Source organism: Bufo bufo, chromosome 6 (genome assembly GCF_905171765.1).
Source record: "Bufo bufo chromosome 6, aBufBuf1.1, whole genome shotgun sequence".
In the NCBI taxonomy this organism is placed as follows: domain Eukaryota; kingdom Metazoa; phylum Chordata; class Amphibia; order Anura; family Bufonidae; genus Bufo; species Bufo bufo.
In genome coordinates this window covers 322,211,216-322,224,060 of record NC_053394.1, presented here as the reverse complement: position 1 = coordinate 322,224,060, position 12,845 = coordinate 322,211,216, and positions in this window count along the sequence as shown.

Below are 12,845 nucleotides of genomic sequence, written 5' to 3'. Positions count from 1 at the left end.
ATATAACGTATAGAAATCCAACTGACACTTGCTTATATTCAGTCGCTATTACTCCCAACCTGATTTTAAAACAGTGATATCTCATTAAGTAGAGGACATAATGCTTTGATTCTGGAGTTATTTGTTTTAACGCTTAGATTTTAAGCTTTCAAACAAGACCAGACATATGTCTGTATCTTCTACCAATCTCAAGATATGTTGGGTTAAGGCAGCCCCCCCCCCCCCCTTCTGCCGGAGCTCTGGTCAGGCTTAACTGTTAAAGCGGTTGTCTCAGTTCACCAGTTTAGGACTGATGCTAATCTCTGACCCTGAACTTTCTGCTCTGCAGGGGGCTGGAGACTGTACATTTGATTGGACAAGCAAGCAGCTTTTGTAAGATGTAATCCCGTTGTTTGCTTGTGCGTGTTCCCAAGGCTGCTAGTGTATTATTTTCGGTAGCAACCTCAATGCTGAAGATCTTTTTCAGATTGAGACAACCAGCTAGCTATAGAAAGTATGGTTGCCACGATCTGCCCCTTGTGCCATCCTCTTCCCCTCCTTTGCACCTTATGAATAGCCTCATCTGTCCTACCTTGTCGTGTCCCAAAGTTAAAATAGCACCTATTGCCCAACAAACCCTGTTCCCCCTATCTCCTGCCCAAGTCAATAAACCCATATGTAAAAACGTTTTTAGGGTTAGAGCACTTTTCTACATGCCATCTATCACAAGATGACAGCAAGTAGTAACTATGTATATTACAGATTCTGTGCTTTTGACCAAGCCCTGGACCTATAATACATTCTATATCCAAGCTGGTAGGAGCTGTCCTAGCTGTGTACAACAACACAGCAGGGCTACTGTGCATGCTCTGGAGCTGTTCTACACTAACTACAAGTGCAGATATGGGGTGTCTGGGACTAGAGCTACTGCACAGGCATGCCTGGATTATGTTCTATCGAGTTCAACCATAACCCCTGACAACAAGCAATATATAATGGGATGGAAAAATAGACTGAACTACTGAAAGTAGACATTTTTGGAAGGTTTAGATTAGCAAGTCACTTAGATAAAAGTTTTATGCATTATAAAAGCCATTTGATGAGGTGAGACAACCCCTTTAAGTACTTTTCTCAAAGCCCAAGCAGAGCTGGGGCAAAACTGTTAGTAGGTTAAAGGAGCTGAAAGGAGTTGAATGCGTACATGTGTTCCCTTTTATCAACCATTACAGACTGTAGGGCAATTTGTATGACTTTCAGAATGTCTAGGAAAATGTCTGCCCCATGTCCATTACTTAATCTCACATGTGTCCAGTTCCTCCTGTAACTTTTCCTTCCACATGTGAGAATGATATTCACATTTTTTCTCATAAGCTTCAGTTCTATAAGTGATAACTTCAGGTTTAACCTTTTAAATTGTGATATAATTTGGTCAGTTATACGCAGCTCTCATGATGAATGTCTATATTTATCTATGCATATGGCAGAACTGTAATACGTTTATTCATATAGAAATATGCAATGGTGTCTAGACATCATCATCAGCCCAGTCATAACATTGGGAGAGCTGCTGCTTTCATTTACTGGCGGAGCTCAGCAGCGAGCGGGTGTCTGCCCATAGATGTTAGATTTCACTGCACACTATTTACATTCTTAAAATATTTATGTGCCTGCCTTTATAGGCACAAGACACACTAGACTTCCCAAGCTCGTAGACACAGTGCATGATTCTCCATGTATTTTCCATATAGATTTTAAATAATTTACAAATTAAAAACTTTAGTCACGAGTTAGACTCTGCTCACAAAAGCACCACGGAGCCGTAATGTGTTTGATGGATTTGTTTTCAAACGGATCTCAATGAATGCTAACCAATCTCATTCACTTATAATGGGTCTGTCAGGTTCCTGGTGGGATTCTGGTGTAGCTGACTACACTGTTGTGTAAACAGAGCCCAAGGGAAGGCAGTCCTGCAAAATGTATTGTCATAAGGGCAGGCGATAAAAATAAATAAATAATGATAATTCTTCTAAAATGTTTTGCTGAAAAATGGAATATAAAATGTGAATTATGCTATTTCTTTCATTATTCATTATAAATTATAATTTGTAATTCATGGTTTTGGAAGCAAATTTAAACTACTGAATAGAGATGGGCAAACTGATTCAAAATGATTTGAAAGAACGAGAAATAAAAAAATAAAAAAACCTAAACTATAAAAAATGTGAGAAACAAGAAAGAAAAATTAAGAGTCCTGGGAGACCTAAGTGTGTCATTTACACAAAGCTGGAGCGACTTTTAATATGGGTATTCATTTGGACCTGAATCGAATTGGTCGACTGATTAGGCCAAATCAAACCCAAACTGAATTTAGATTCACTCATCTCTAAAGCCTCATTCACATGTCTGTGCCCGTGCTCAAATCCGTGAGCAGTCGGTCAGTGATGCATCCGTAAAGCTGTCCGTGAATGATCCGTGTTGGGTCCGTGTGCAGAACACGTACAGCACATGTCCGTGAAACACTGACGTGTTAATGAGGCTTAATACAGATGAAACATGGGAATATTTATTATTTTCTGTTGGATTCTGTATGTATCCAAGAGAAGCCTCTGTATGAAATCGGAGTCATACAGAGGCATTGTACATTATATCTCTACAGAACATACGTCTACGGTGTTATTAAAGGGGTTGTCTGAGTTAGGCCTCTTTCACACGGGCAAGATTTCCGCGCGGGTGCAATGCGTGAGGTGAACGCATTGCACCCGCACTGAATCCGGACCCATTCATTTCTATAGGGCTGTGCACATGAGGGGTGATTTTCACGCATCACTTGTGCATTGCGTGAAAATCGCAGCATGCTTTACTTTATGCGTTTTCCACGCAACGCAAGCCCCATAGAAGTTAATAGGGCTGCGTGAAAATCGCAAGCATCCGCAAGCAAGTGCGGATGCGGTGCGATTTTCACGCATGGTTGCTAGGAGACGATCGGGATGGGGACCCGATCATCATATTATTTTCCCTTATAACATGGTTATAAGGGAAAATAATAGCATTCTTAATACAGAATGCTTAGTATAGGGCTGGAGGGGTTAAAAACATAGAAACATAGAATGTGTCGGCAGATAAGAACCATTTGGCCCATCTAGTCTGCCCAATATACTGAATACTATGGATAGCCCCTGGCCCTATCTTATATAAAGGATGGCCTTATGCCTATCCCATGCATGCTTAAACTCCTCCACTGTATTTGCAGCTATCACTTCTGCAGGAAGGCTATTCCATGCATCCACTACTCTCTCAGTAAAGTAATACTTCATGATATTACTTTTAAACCTTTGCCCCTCTAATTTAAAACTATGTCCTCTTGTAGCAGTTTTTCTTCTTTTAAATATTATCTCCTCTTTTACCTTGTTGATTCCCTTTATGTATTTAAAAGTTTCTATCATATCCCCTCTGTCTCGTCTTTCTTCTAAGCTATACATGTTAAGGTCCTTTAATCTTTCCTGGTTTTATCCTGCAATCCATATACTAGTTTAGTAGCTCTTCTCTGAACTCTCTCCAAAGTATCAATATCCTTCTGGAGATATGGTCTCCAGTACTGAGCACAATACTCCAAATGAGGTCTCACTAGTGCTCTGTACAGCGGCATGAGCACCTCCCTCTTTCTACTGGTAATGCCTCTCCCTGTACACCCAAGCATTCTGCTACCATTTCCTGCTGCTCTATGACATTGTCTGCCTACCTTTAAGTCTTCTGAAATAATGACCCCTAAATCAGTTTCCTCAGATACTGAGGTTAGGACTGTATCACTGATTTTATATTCTGCTCTTGGGTTTTTACACCCCAGGTGCATTATCTTACACTGTTCAACGTAAAATTTTAGTTGCCAGATTTTTGACCATTCCTCTAGTTTTCCTAAATCCTTTTCCATTTGGTGTGTCCCTCCAGGAACATCAACCCTGTTACAAATCTTTGTGTCATCAGCAAAAAGACACACCTTACCATCGAGGCCTTCTGCAATTTCGCTGATAAAGACATTAAACAATATGGGTCCCAGAACAGATCCCTGAGGTACCCCACTGGTAACAAGACCATGGTCTGAATATACTCCATTGACTACAACCCTCTGTTGTCTGTCCCTCAGCCACTGCCTAATCCATTCAACAATATGGGAGTCCAAGCCCAAAGACTGCAATTTATTGATAAGCCTTCTATGTGGGACAGTATCAAAAGCCTTACTAAAGTCTAGATAAGCGATGTCTACTGCACCTCCGCCATCTATTATTTTAGTCACCCAATCAAAAAAATCAATAAGATTAGTTTGACATGATCTCCCTGAAGTAAACCAATGCTGTTTTTCATCTTTCAATCCATGGGATTTTAGATGTTCCACAATCCTCTCCTTAAGTATGGTTTCCATTAATTTCCCCACTTATGATATCAAGCTTACTGGCCTATAGTTGTCCGATTCATCCCTACTACATTACTTGTGAATGGGCACAACATTTGCTAATTTCCAATCTTCTGGGACGACTCCTGTTACCAGTGATTGGTTAAATAAATCTGTTAATGGTTTTGCTAGTTCACCGCTCAGCTCTTTTAATAGCTTTGGGTGTATCCCATCAGGCCCCTGTGACTTATTTGTATTAATTTTAATACAGCTGACTTAGAACCTCTTCCTTTCTAAAGACACATGCATCAAAAGATTCATTAGTCTTCCTTCCTAACTGAGGTCCTTTTCCTTCATTTTCCTTTGTAAAAACTGAACAGTATTCATTGAGGCAGTCAGCTAGTTCTTTATCTTCTTCCATATACCTTCCTTCTTTTGTTTTTTAATTTGGTAATTCCTTGTTTTAGTTTCCTTTTTTCACTGACTGAGCTAATTTCTCTTCTGCCTGTGCTTTAGAAGCTCATAACTTGTTTGGCCTCTCTCTGCCTAATCTTATAAATTTTCCTGTCAAAAAAAATATATAATAATTTAACTCACCTTAATCCACTTGTTCGCGCAGCCCGGCTTCTCTTCTGTCTTCATCTTTGCTGTGCAGTAGGAAAAGGACCTGAGCTGATATCACTGCGCTCATCACATGGTCCGTCACATGGTGATGGATCATGTGATGGATCATGTGATGAGCGCAGTGATGTCATCAAAGGTCCTTTATCCAGGTCCTGAAGAAAGAAGAAAGAAGAGAAGCAGCCCGAACAAGTGGATTAAGGTGAGTTAAATTATAATCATTTTTTTTAACCCCTCCAGCCCTATTGTACTAAGCATTTTGTATTAAGAATGCTATTATTTTCCATTATAACCACGTTATAAGGGAAAATAATACAATCTACACAACACCTAACCCAAACCCGAACTTCTGTGAAGAAGTTCGGGTTTGGGTACCAAACATGCCGACTTTTCTCACACGAGTGCAAAACGCATTAAAATGTTTTTCACTCGCACGGAAAAATCGCACATTTTGCCACGACGCACCCGCATCTTACCCGGCCCAAAAACATGACGCCCGTGTGAAAGAGGCATTACTAAAAAAGTCAACCAAGACAGCATTTGTGATAATAAAATGATATATACTCACTAAAGATGAGTAAACTATTTTCTCAAATTTCTCAAAAATTCTTCAATTAATATGAATTTTGAAATTTCACATTGGATGAATCGCACAAAATGGCCCCTGCCATTTTACATTTACATTTCAGTACACTAGTGAGTGAAACAGAGCAGGGAAGATCAAGATGGAGGATCACATAACCATGGGCAGAGCTCTGGCTGGCGGGCATTCCCACAATGCTTTGCAGTCAGCCTGACAGCCAATCAGGAGGGGCGATATTGGCTGATCAGGCTCTATGCTAGCTCTGATGCACAGATGCCATTGTGAGCTCAATCACTGACGTGTATATCATGTCTCTGACAGACACCAATTAGACATAAAGCCAACCATTTAAGGGTCTTGTAGGGACAGTGTAGAGATTGTGAAAATGTATTTACCGTATATACTCGAGTATAAGCCGACCCGAGTATAAGCCGAGGCCCCTAATTTTACCCCCAAAAAATGGGAAAAATTATTGACTCGAGTATAAGACTAGGGTGGGAAATGCAGCTATAATGCAGAGTGTATGTGTATATAATGCACACTCTACATTATATACACACATCTGCAAGAGGGTGACTCCCTGTATTTAATGCAGAGTGTGTGCATTATATACACACACACTCTGCATTAAATACAGGGAGCCATCCACAGATCTCCCCCCTAAACAGTGCCATCCACAGATCCCCCTACAGTGCCATCCACAGCTCCCACTAGGCGGCGCAGGCGCGTGACGTCAGTGAGTGAGCGCCGCCCCCCGCACTGACTGCAATTACCGGAGCTAAGACCTAGACTCGAGTATAAGACGAGGGGGCTTTTTGAGCACAAAAATATGTGCCAAAAAACTCGTCTTATACTCGAGTATATACGGTAGTTAGGTAAATTGAATTACTAAGTAGAAAGTTAGGTTTCATCATAAGGAAGTGACAATGTCTGTAGCCAGGATTGGAGATGATCATATATAGGCTGCTGCACGGCACAAAGATAATTTAAAAAGACAGTACTATTTTTAGGCGTAAGAGCCAGCCTTTTTATTTCCAAAAACCTGTTGCAAAGCTTCTACAGTTTACATGTGTACAATAATTATATTTTAGTGTGTCAACAGCAGCATAGTGCAGTATGTTTTTGTAGCAGTCAGGGGACGTCCAATTGCACCTTTTGCTGTTTTCCAAAAGTCTGTTGCAATTTACTGCATCAATAGTAAAGATATTGTATCCACATCGAATGGCAGTACACACAAATTGCAACAATATATTAATTGCAACACGGAATATGTTGTATATGTCATCACTTGTCGGACTTGCTCGTTGCAATATGTTGGATGCACCATTAATCAGCTCAAAGTGAGAATTCTAAAACATCTCAGTGACATCCCACATGTTTCAACGCGCAATGTTTCAGCAGCCACATCACACTTTGCGATAGTACACAAGGGCGATACCTCTGCGTTTTATGTGCAAGGTGTCGAAAGAGTTACTGTTTTGGTTAGAGGGGGATATCGCAGACAAAAGCCTTTTAGTAGAGAGACATACTGGATGTTCAACCTTGGAACATGTATACCTAAAGGGCTGAAGAGAAAACATGATTTAACCCTACAATATAAATGATTTGATTTTCTTCTATTTAGGGCTCCGTCCCACTTGATTGGGATTGTTTTCCCTATGTCCAGTATTCTATGGCCACCAGGTGCTTGTTCCAGGTGATGGAAATCATTCAATCAAGTGGGCAGGTTTTCTGCCTGTGTATAAAATGGAGGTTTTTAGTTTATTTGTTTGTCTTGATGAAGGGCTAGGATGTAACAGCTCGAAACGCGTCACAACAAAATGTCTCACTTTTGATGTTGGATTTTATGGAAGTCGAATAAAGCCTTTTTTTTACTGTGAAGAGCTGGAATCCTTGTTTTTTCCATATTTTGCTCCAGACTTAGCCCAGGTCTGATCATCCGTGCTCCACTGGGAGGTGGCAGGTGAGAGCAGCAGTGATTTTCCTTTTACCTACTATGAAGCGCAGTTTATATTATGGTTGCAGCCATGGGATGTTCAATTGCACCTTTTCTGCTTCTCAAAAACCTGTTGCAATTTTTCTACCATTTTTAACTGCACAAAAAAATATACAGTATTTTAGTGCATCAGTAGCAGTGTATGGCTGGGTCTCACTCAGGGGATGTCCAATTGGGCCTGCCTGTTTTCCTGAAAATTTTGTATGGACATAAGCATCAGACCCTTTTGCTATGACACTGGAAATTTTGCTCTGGAGTTCTCCAGTTTATTTTCGTCATATTTGATATGTTTCTACACCTTGATTGGACAATGCATATCAGAGGAAAAAAGCTCCCAAGAGCAAACTTGTCTCCATAATTATTAAATGGAAGAAGTTTGAAACAACCAGGACTCTTCTTAGAGCTGGTCGCATCACCAAACTAAGGGGCCTTGGTGACAGAGAACCAAGAATCCAATCGTCACTCTGGCTGAGCTCCAAAGAGCCTGTGTGCAGTTGGGAATAACATCCAGAAGGTCAGTCATTACTCCAGCATTCTACCAGTTTGGATTTTATGGCAGAGTTGGCAGAAATAAGCCAAGATTCTCTGGTCTGATAAAACCAAGATTGAACTTTAAGGCCTCAATTCAAAGTGTCATGTTTGGAGGAAACCAGATACTGCCCAATACCATCCCTACAGTGAAGAATGGTGGTTTCAGCATCATGCTGTGGGGATATTTTTAAGTGGTTGGGACAGGGAGACTAGTTAGAATTGAGGGAAAGCTGAGTGGAGCAAAGCAGAGATACTGTATATTCTTAATAAAATCCTGATTCAGAGTGGTCTGGACCTCAGAATGAGCTAAAGGTTCTTCTTCTACCAAGACAATTACCCTAAGCACACAGCAAAGCCAACACAGCGGTAGCTTAGGGACAACTCTGTGATTGTCCTTTAGTGGCCCAGCCACAGCTCCAACTTCATCCCAAATTGATCATCTCTAGAGAGACCTAAAAGTGGCTGTCCAACGACAGTCTCTATCCAACCTTACTGAGCTTGACAGGATCTGCAGAAATCCCCAAATGCAGGTGTGCAAACTTTGTGCCATCATACCAAGAAGACTGGAAGCTGTAGTAGCTGCCAAAGGTGTTTTAACTAAGTGCAGAGTAACAGGTCTGAATACTTATGTCAATGCAACATTTTCATTTTTTTTTTTTCACTTGTTTTCACTTTGTCAGTATAGGTTATTAAGTGGAGAATGATGGCGGAAATTTTGAACTTTTTTTTAATTTTAACTCAAGGTCGCAACATAACAAAATGTGAAAGAAGTCATAGGGTCTGTAGGGCTGCATCTATTAATTTAGTAATCAAGTATTCTATCGATTAATCAAGTACTCTTGTGCGGCTGGGCTGGAAATAACTAATTAAAATAAGTTTTCCTTTATAAAAGGTCATCAGACCCCCCTGCCATCAGCTCCCCCGTGCCATCAGTCCTCTATGCCATCAGTTACCCCCAGTGCTATCAGCTACCTAATGCCATCAGCCCCGTGCCATCAGTCCTCTGTACCATCAGCTCCCCCCAGTGCTAAAAGTCCTCTGTGCCATCAGCTCCCCCCAGTGCCATCAGTCCTCTGTGCCATCAGCTTCCTCCAGTGCCAATAGTCCTCTGTGCCATCAGCTCCCCCAGTGCCATCAGTTCTGTGTCATCAGCTCTCCCCAGGTACATCAGCTGCACCAGTGTCATCAAATCTGTGCCATCAGCTCCCCCCAGTGCCATCAGCTCCCCCAGTGTCATCAGCTCTGAGTCATCAGCTCCCCCAGTGTCATCAGCTCTGTGCCATCAGCTCCCCTAGTGCCGTCAGTTCTGTGCCATCAGTCCTCTATGCCATCAGTTACCCCCAGTGCTACCCGCCTCAATATGCCATCAGCCCCTCGTGCCATCAGTCCTCTGTGCCATCAGCTCCCCCCCACTGCCATCAGCTCTATGCCATCAGCTACCCACAGTGCCATCAGCAACCCCAGTGCCATCAGCTCCCTCAGCTCTGTGCAATCAGCCCCCCAGTGCCATCAGCTCTGTGCCATCAGCTACCCACAGTGCCATTAGCTTTGTGCCATCAGCCCCCAAGTGCCATCAGCTCTGTGCCATCAACTCCCCTGTGCTGTCAACCCCCCCCCCCCCCATGCCAGCAGTCCTCCATGTCCTTAGCTCCCCCAGTGCCACAATCTCCACTTCTAGCCATCAGTCCCAGTTTAACACTTACCTCTCCTGTAGGGGCACCACTCCACAGCTCCTCCGTCTTCTCCGCGCCCTGCACTGTAGTCCTGACGTCACACAGCGTCGGGTCATAGTGCACGCTTACGTGTACCACGACCTGACAATGTGTCAGGATACAGTACAGTGCAGCGCAGTGCGGGCTGGCGGGTGACCACGGAGCGTGAGTAACAGCAAGCGCTTCACTCACGCTCTGTGGTCAAATGAGACAAACAAATGCTCAATGCAAAAAATTTGCATCAATGATTTTTTTGTGTCGAATTACTCAATTCAATCGAGTAATCTTTGCAGCCCTAGTCTGAATACAGGGAGTGCAGAATTATTAGGCAAGTTGTATTTTTGAGGATTAATTTTATTATTGAACAACAACCATGTTCTCAATGAACCCAAAAAACTCATTAATATCAAAGCTGAATATTTTTGGAAGTAGTTTTTAGTTTGTTTTTAGTTTTAGCTATTTTAGGGGGATATCTGTGTGTGCAGGTGACTATTACTGTGCATAATTATTAGGCAACTTAACAAAAAACAAATATATACCCATTTCAATTATTTATTTTTACCAGTGAAACCAATATAACATCTCAACATTCACAAATATACATTTCTGACATTCAAAAACAAAACAAAAACAAATCAGTGACCAATATAGCCATCTTTCTTTACAAGGACACTCAAAAGCCTGCCATCCATGGATTCTGTCAGTGTTTTGATCTGTTCACCATCAACATTGCGTGCAGCAGCAACCACAGCCTCCCAGACACTGTTCAGAGAGGTGTACTGTTTTCCCTCCTTGTAAATCTCACATTTGATGATGGACCACAGGTTCTCAATGGGGTTCAGATCAGGTGAACAAGGAGGCCATGTCATTAGATTTTCTTCTTTTATACCCTTTCTTGCCAGCCACGCTGTGGAGTACTTGGACGCGTGTGATGGAGCATTGTCCTGCATGAAAATCATGTTTTTCTTGAAGGATGCAGACTTCTTCCTGTACCACTGCTTGAAGAAGGTGTCTTCCAGAAACTGGCAGTAGGACTGGGAGTTGAGCTTGACTCCATCCTCAACCCGAAAAGGCCCCACAAGCTCATCTTTGATGATACCAGCCCAAACCAGTACTCCACCTCCACCTTGCTGGCGTCTGAGTCGGACTGGAGCTCTCTGCCCTTTACCAATCCAGCCACGGGCCCATCCATCTGGCCCATCAAGACTCACTCTCATTTCATCAGTCCATAAAACCTTAGAAAAATCAGTCTTGAGATATTTCTTGGCCCAGTCTTGACGTTTCAGCTTGTGTGTCTTGTTCAGTGGTGGTCGTCTTTCAGCCTTTCTTACCTTGGCCATGTCTCTGAGTATTGCACACCTTGTGCTTTTGGGCACTCCAGTGATGTTGCAGCTCTGAAATATGGCCAAACTGGTGGCAAGTGGCATCTTGGCAGCTGCACGCTTGACTTTTCTCAGTTCATGGGCAGTTATTTTGCGCCTTGGTTTTTCCACACGCTTCTTGCGACCCTGTTGACTATTTTGAATGAAACGCTTGATTGTTCGATGATCACGCTTCAGAAGCTTTGCAATTTTAAGAGTGCTGCATCCCTCTGCAAGATATCTCACTATTTTTGACTTTTCTGAGCCTGTCAAGTCCTTCTTTTGACCCATTTTGCCAAAGGAAAGGAAGTTGCCTAATAATTATGTACACCTAATATAGGGTGTTGATGTCATTAGACCACACCCCTTCTCATTACAGAGATGCACATCACCTAATATGCTTAAATGGTAGTAGGCTTTCCAGCCTATACAGCTTGGAGTAAGACAACATGCATAAAGAGGATGATGTGGTCAAAATACTAATTTGCCTAATAATTCTGCACTCCCTGTACTTTCTGAATGCACTGTATATAATTCAAATATAGTGAAATAATCCAGTTTTAGCCCATAAGTGCAGCAGAAAAATTTTCATCTCTCGCTATCAATATTTAATATATATTTAATATCAATATTTAATATACAATATTTTTCTTTCTTTCTAGGTGTACTGCTGGGATTTTGTTTAACCCTTCTGTGACTCAGTTTTGACCTTGGTTTCTAGTTTTAGCTATACTTTCTTTTTGCATGTTAGTTTATCATCCAGGGATGAGTACATGGACCAGCTGATGCTTCACAACAGACACTTTGGAAAAAATAAGTCAGCAACATCACAAAAACAGTGTCTCAATTAAAAATAAATAGAACAGCACTGGTTTACATTACAACAGAGAAATAAACATAAAAGTATTACAATAAACAGCTGCTGGAGTATAACCTAGCTCCATGTAGTGTTCTACCATCTAAAGGGCCTTTCACATGGTCCAGTCCTCGGGAATGAACATTTGTAGGAATGTATGCTCAGCCAAGCACCTCACCTATCAGCCCAATGACAAACAAGCAAGCACTCCTTAGTCGCCTGAACAGATGTTTTATGTGAGCATAAAATTGCTCACTGGTCAGCAGTATATCTCACCCTGTAAGGCCTCATGCACACGACAGTGTTTTTTCACTGTCAGTGATTTGGCTTCAGTGGTCCGTGTCCGATTTTGCTTCAGTTGTGTTTCCTTGTGTCTTCCTTTTTTTTTGTCTGACAGGGGGAAAAAAAGGAAGGTTAATGAAAAGTGTAATGTTATTGCACCAAGGTCTTGCAGAAAAAAACGGACGCGGACACGGATGACATACCAGTTGTGCATCCGTTTTTTTTTGACGGACCCATTGACTTGAATGGGTCCGTCCTCTGTTTTCCACTGACAAGAATAGGGCAGGTTATATTTTTTTGATGGACTGGAATCACGGATCACGGACGCGGAGAAAAAACTGAGGACTATCAGTTTGTTTTTTTTACAGCTCCATAGAAATGAATGGGACCTCCGCTAAACTGTGAAAAATGACGGAACGGACGCGGATTCACACAACGGTCGTGTGCATGAGGCCTCAACGGGATATGTTGCAGTCATAATGTAAAGTAACAATTATTAGTCACCCATACAATTTTGATCATCCTGCATGAATTCTG